The sequence below is a fragment of the Narcine bancroftii genome, unplaced genomic scaffold (assembly GCF_036971445.1).
Source record: "Narcine bancroftii isolate sNarBan1 unplaced genomic scaffold, sNarBan1.hap1 Scaffold_229, whole genome shotgun sequence".
NCBI lineage: Eukaryota > Metazoa > Chordata > Chondrichthyes > Torpediniformes > Narcinidae > Narcine > Narcine bancroftii.
This window is the reverse complement of record NW_027211964.1, coordinates 5,910-12,186: the sequence shown is the minus strand read 5'-3', so window position 1 is coordinate 12,186 and position 6,277 is coordinate 5,910. Positions and strand designations below refer to the sequence as shown.

General features: G+C 50.6%; 1 long non-coding RNA gene across 1 annotated transcript; it reads left to right on the top strand.

Moving 5' to 3' along the window:
* The first annotated feature begins 1,219 nt into the window (after positions 1-1,219).
* Positions 1,220-5,417, top strand: LOC138750692 (uncharacterized). The gene is made up of 3 exons (XR_011349472.1): positions 1,220-1,419; positions 2,984-3,194; positions 5,341-5,417. It is a non-coding gene; the product is annotated as an uncharacterized lncRNA (long non-coding RNA).
* Positions 5,418-6,277: the final 860 nt, after the last annotated feature.

Sequence of the window (6,277 nt, the reverse complement as noted above, 5' to 3'; positions counted from 1 at the left end):
CAGAAATATTTAAAACCTGTTTATCCACGGGTGAGGTGCCAGAGGAATGGATGTAATCTAATGTTCCTTTGTTGAAAAACGGCTTCAAAAGCCAACCAAGTGAGCCTGACAGTGATAGGTTAATTATTGGAGGGTAATCAGAGAGTACCTCGAAAAGAATCTGTTCAAATAGCTGGCGTTGATCAACCATCACATAGAATACAGGAGTCGGGCAGTGAGGTTGAGACTAGACAAGATATTGGTGAGGCTCTTTTGTGAGTACTGTGTGCAGTTCTGGTCACCAAATGAGAGGAAAGCTATCAATAAAGTAGAGAGGGTGCAGAGAAGATTTACGTCAATGTTACCTGGATATCAGCAACTAGATTACAAAGAAAGATTGAGCAAATGAAGTCTTTATTCTTTGGATTGTAGATGGTTGAGAGGGGATTTGATCGAAGTCTTTAAAATTACTAGGAGGATAGAACGAGTTGATGTGGATAGACTTTTTTCATTGCGGGGAGCAGGGATTGAAACAGGAGGTAAAAGTTTGGAAGTAACATGAGGGGGAACTTCTTTACTCAGAGTGGTGGCTGAGTGGAGTGAGCTTCCGGGAAAAGTAGTGGCGGCAGGGTCCATTTTCTCATTTCAGGGAAAATTGGAGGGGAGGGGAATGCAGAGAGGTGGTACAAGAGGAGAGTATTTCGTTCAGTGCAGACAAGAAGGGCCAAATGACCTGTTTCTGTGCTGTAATTGTTTTCGGGTTAAAATGTGTGGCAGTAACTTGGAAGTCCGATGCGTATTTGGGAATGGGTCGATAGCCACACTGAAATAGGCCGTTGTATCCCACTTGAAATAATTACATTGAATTCACGGAACAAATTTGAATTTCTCTTTTGAAGATTTGGGATGTGTATTTACCAATTGTAGGAATTAAGTTGTAATCACCCAACACGAACTTTCTGACTCCTAAAACCAAGAAAAGCAAGATTTTATTTGAGAGTTTTGCTCAATTTTTATGAATGCTATCTAGATGTTTCCTCTCTTTATTGTTTTCTATTGGGCAGCTGTGAGAGGGGTTACTTTTTAAATCACTATGCATTAATTTTATCTTATTTTCAAATAAGAAATTTAAGTTTTTTAATGCATATGTTAAATTAAATGTAAAAATGTTACAAATAAGATAAATGAAGAATTGTTTCAGGAACTGGCGATTTTCCATGAGTGCCGTGAACCCCAGGCAGCAGGAATGTGTGAACGAAACACAAAACTGGCCAGAACAACTGAGGAAATACGGCTAAAAGTGCCCAAAAAGGTGCTGATGCCACCTTGATTTTAATGCAGGTGACACCGAGGAATGCGTTGGGGCAGAGATGGTCCATGGACAGCCAATACGGACGCCTTGGGGAACAAAGCCCGCACCACCTGTCGGGATGGATAATGGTGGGTAATGAATAAGCAAATATTAGAGACACTGATAGAGAGCGACACACATACCCAGACAGACAGACACACACACACAGACACACACACACAGGAAGAGACAGAGAGAGACTCTGACAGCGAGAGAGAGACAGAGAGACACACACAGACGGATACACACACAGACACACACAGACAGATAGAGAGACACACACAGACGGATACACACACAGACACACACAGACAGATAGAGAGACACACACAGATGGAGAGAGAGATACACAGAGACAGAGAGACACACATAGAGACAGAGAGAGACACACACACACACGACACAGAGACAACACACACACACGACACAGAGAGACACACACACACACACACGAGAGAGAGACACACACACATACAGACACAGAGAGAGTCACACATTGAGACACAGAGGGAGAGACAGAAAGACACACACACACAGACAGTGACACACACAGAGAGAGAAAGACACACAAACAGACAGAGAGAGAGACACACAGAGAGAGAGAGAGAGACACACACACACAGACCCACACAGAGAGAGACACAGACAGAGAGAGAGAGATAGAGAGAGAGACATGGACACAGAGAAACAGACAGAGAGACACAGACAGAGAGACACAGACAGAGAAACACACACACACACAGACACACACACACACAGACACACAGACACAGAGAGAGACACAGACACAGAGAGACACACACACACACTGAGACAGACACAGAGACAGATACAGAGACACAGACAGAGAGACACACACACATACCCAGACAGACAGACACACTCACACAGAGACACAGAGAGACAGATATATAGACACAGAGAGACAGATATATAGACACAGAGAGACAGATATACCGACACAGACACACAGAGAGACACATACAGACAGAGAGAGAGAGACTGACAGCGAGAGAGAGACACACAGACAGAGAGAGACACACAGACAGAGAGAGACACACAGACAGAGAGAGACACACACACACAGAGACAGACACAGAGACAGACACAGATACAGAGACACAGACAGAGAGAGACACACACACATACCCAGACAGACAGACACACTCACACACAGACACAGAGAGACAGATATATAGACAAAGAGAGACAGATATACAGACACAGACACACAGAGAGACACATACAGACAGAGAAAGAGACACTGACAGCGAGAGAGAGACAGAGAGAGAGACACAGACAGAGAGAGACAGAGAGAGAGAGTCACAGACATACACACACAGAGACACACACAGACAGACACACACAGACAGAGAGAGACACACAGACAGAGAGAGACACACAGACACAGAGACACACACAGAGAGACACAGAGTGACACAAAGAGAGACACAGATAGAGAGAGAGACACAGACAGAGAGAGAGACACAGACAGAGAGAGAGACACAGACAGACAGAGACACAGACAGACAGAGACACAGACAGAGAGACACAGACAGAGAGAGAGAGAGACACAGAGAGATAGAGACACACACAGACTGACAGAGAGAGACCCCTTGGTTGTGCACTTAACTCCCTCATCTCTCCTGGCAGGATCTCATCACCTTTCCTACCCGTGGACCATGACATCTGTCAGCTCATCCTCCTTCCTGAGAATGGTGTGAACTCTACCCTAGAAACCCCACAGCAAAGAAAAGGGACCCTTCGGCCCTTCTCGTCCATGGTGAAATATCATTCTGCCAGTTTCATCGACCTGCACCCTGACTTCCCACATCCATGGATCTCTGCAATTGATTCTTAAAACGTAAGAGTTTGAATGTTAAATGGCAGACCATTGAGGAGTGTTGTCAAACAAAGGGATTGAGGAACTGTGGTACAGAACTGCCCAAAAGTGGAGTCCCTTGTAGAGGTGGGGGGGAGTGAAGAAAGCTTCTGGTATTTTGGCCTTCAGAAGTGAGAGGATTGAGTGCAGGAGGTGGGAGGCCACGAGGAAGTTGGACGAGGCATGGGTGAGGCCAACTTGGGAACATTGTGTGCCGTTTGGGTGGCCGGAGGAGAGGAAGGATAGGAATGAGACAGCGCGTCGAGGAGAGTGACAAGAAGGTGGTCTGGCTTTCGGGGTTTGAGTTCCAGGGGAAGGTTGGACAGGCTGGGACTTTATTCCCTGGAGCGTCGAAGATTGAGGAAGATTTGAAAATTGTGAGGGGGGACGGATCGTGTCCATGGGGACAGGCTGTTTCCAAGGAGAGTGGGAGAGATTCAAAGAGGAGGACATGGATTGAGATTGAAGGGGGATTTTCTTCCCTCAGAGGGGGGTGGGAACGTGGAATGAGCTTTGGGCCAAGGTGGTGGAGGTGGGATGGACTGGAATCTTGGGGGGGAATGTGGGGCAGATCCTGGTGTGGAAATGTGCAGCCTGAAGGGGAGATGGACTGGAGGCCCGAGCCAGCTCTCGGACCCTTCCCCAGTGGGACGAGGTTCTCAGGAGAGAGGGGGCTCCAAAGGGCTGGACCTCGAGCCCTGGGGCTCCATCCAGGGGCTCGGGGTGGTGGAGAGGAGATCCCGAGGAGGGGTGGATCAAGCTCTCGCGAGAGCGACCCCTGGTGGCTGCCATGTTGTTGATCTTTCCCGCCTTTGGAGGAGTTGGTCGCGAGCGGGAGGGGGAGAGAGGTTCGTGTCGGTTCCTCACGGGCGGGAATCGGGGCATTTTGGGAGCGAGACCAGGGAGGACGGAGTTTCCACGGGTCGCCCTTTGGGTCTGGAGCGGCCGGAGCTCGGAGGGGAACGGGCAGGGGGATGGTTGTGAGGTGGGGCCGGGGTACCGTGAGGAAGTTTGGGTCGGGGTGGCGTTAGGGTGTGTGGTAGTCGGGGACCCGCGAGGCTTAAGGGGGGGGGGGTCGGGGTCCGTGAGGCTGTGGGGGGGAGGGGGATCCGCGAGGCTGAGGGGGCTCGGGGCCCACGAGGATGAGGGGGCTCGGGGCCCGCGAGGCAGAGGGGGGAGAGGGACGGGGACCCAGAAGGGTGAGGGGGTCGGGGACCCAGAAGGATGAGGGGGTCGGGGACCCAGAAGGGTGAGGGAGTCGGGGACCCAGAAGGGTGAGGGGGACCCGCCAGAGGGGTGTGGGATATCTGCAAGAGGAGTGAGGGACATGCAAGGCTGTGGGGGGCGGGGATCCTGCGAGGCTGAGGGGGACGGGTATCCAGAAGGTTGAGGGACACGCAAGGCTGAGGTACTCGTGGAACCAGAAGGGTGAGGGGAATGAGGACCCAGAAGGGTAATGGTGATCAGGACACAGAAGGGTGAGGGTGGTCAGGACCCAGAAGGGTGAGGGTGATCAGGACCCAGAAGGGTGAGGGTGATCAGGACCCAGAAGGGTGAGGGTGATCTGGACCCAGAAGGGTGAGGGTGATCAGGACCCAGAAGGGTGAGGGTGATCAGGACCCAGAAGGGTGAGGGTGATCAGGACCCAGAAGGGTGAGGGTGATCAGGACCCAGAAAGGTTAGGGGGGACGGGGACCCAAAAAGCTGAGAGAGGACAGGGACCCAGATGGCTGACGGGGACCCAGAAGGCTGAGGGGGAAGTGGGGACCCAGAAGGCTGAGGGGGGAAGGGGACGGGGACCCAGAAGGTTGAGGAGGTACGGGGACCCAGAGGGCGGAGGGGGGGACCGGGACGTGGACCCAGAAGGCTGAGGGCACCTGCGAGGCTGAAGGTGGGGGTGGGAACCCGCGTGGTTTAGGGGATCCGTGTGGTTGAGGGGATCGGAGAACTGCGAGTGTGAGGGGGACCCGTGAGGGTGAGGGAGTCCCGGCCCCATGGATGGGAATGAGCAGGAAGGGGTGCTGGTCAGTGGGACGAGAATATCAGTTCACCACAGACTGTAAGCTTTCAGTTCTGTAATGAGACGTCATTAACTATGACACCGACAGCCCAACCCTCTTTCTCCCAGTTCCACTGCAGACATTGGAAGACGGTCCTCTTTAAAATAATCCAAATACCCCTTGGCGCGGACCCGCCGAAGCCACAGATTAGAATCTGCATCTCAGATGGTGAAGTCTTCAGATTTTTCTTTAAAATATTGTTTACATTGTAAAACCATTTGGAAAGTGCGTTCACATATATTGTTATGTTCAAATCAAAAGGAAAAACTAGCACTAAACAAGGTTCAAAAAAAAACACACAGGAATAAAGTGCCAGCATCCTGGAGATGGATTTCACAGTGACTAAGGACAAGATTTGTTCTTGTCTCTAGCTGTGCACACACGAGGATGAGAGCAGTGTTTGAGATGCTCTAGCCAGAAAGAATTCCAATCCATATCCCCTCGGTTTTATTCCTCGGGCTGACGGCAAGGTTCAGACTGAAATAGCAGAGGATGAGAATCCAGGCAAAAGGACAGAAGCCCAGACCAAGCAACAATTTGGGCAGAAGGATTTAGATCCACTGGTAGAGAGAGAGAGAGAGAGAGAGTGGAAGGATACTGTCAGAATGCCCATAGGATTTAACCTGCTTAAAAGCAGGTGGCACAAATCTGTGCAGAGGGGCACAATTTAAAGGCGATTGCAGATGTTTGATTGGGAAGCTGCAGGAATTCAGCCCATCAGAATGAAGTAAATGCAATATCCAGAGAGAAACCTTGGGCTTTTCTCTGGAGTGATGCAGGAAGCTCATAGAGTGAATGGATTTGAGGCAGAGCTTGGTGGAGGAGCAGGCAGTGCTGAGGAAACACAAGGCTGCTGAAGGACTTGTAGAAAGAGAACGTGCAGAAGGCTGCGGGTGCCTGGAGTGCATGGCCGGGCAGGATGGTGTAGTCTGGAATAATAGGGACCTTTAACATTGAGACAGGCACATTGATGCAAGAAAAATAGTGGGTTTACGGGTGTGAGGG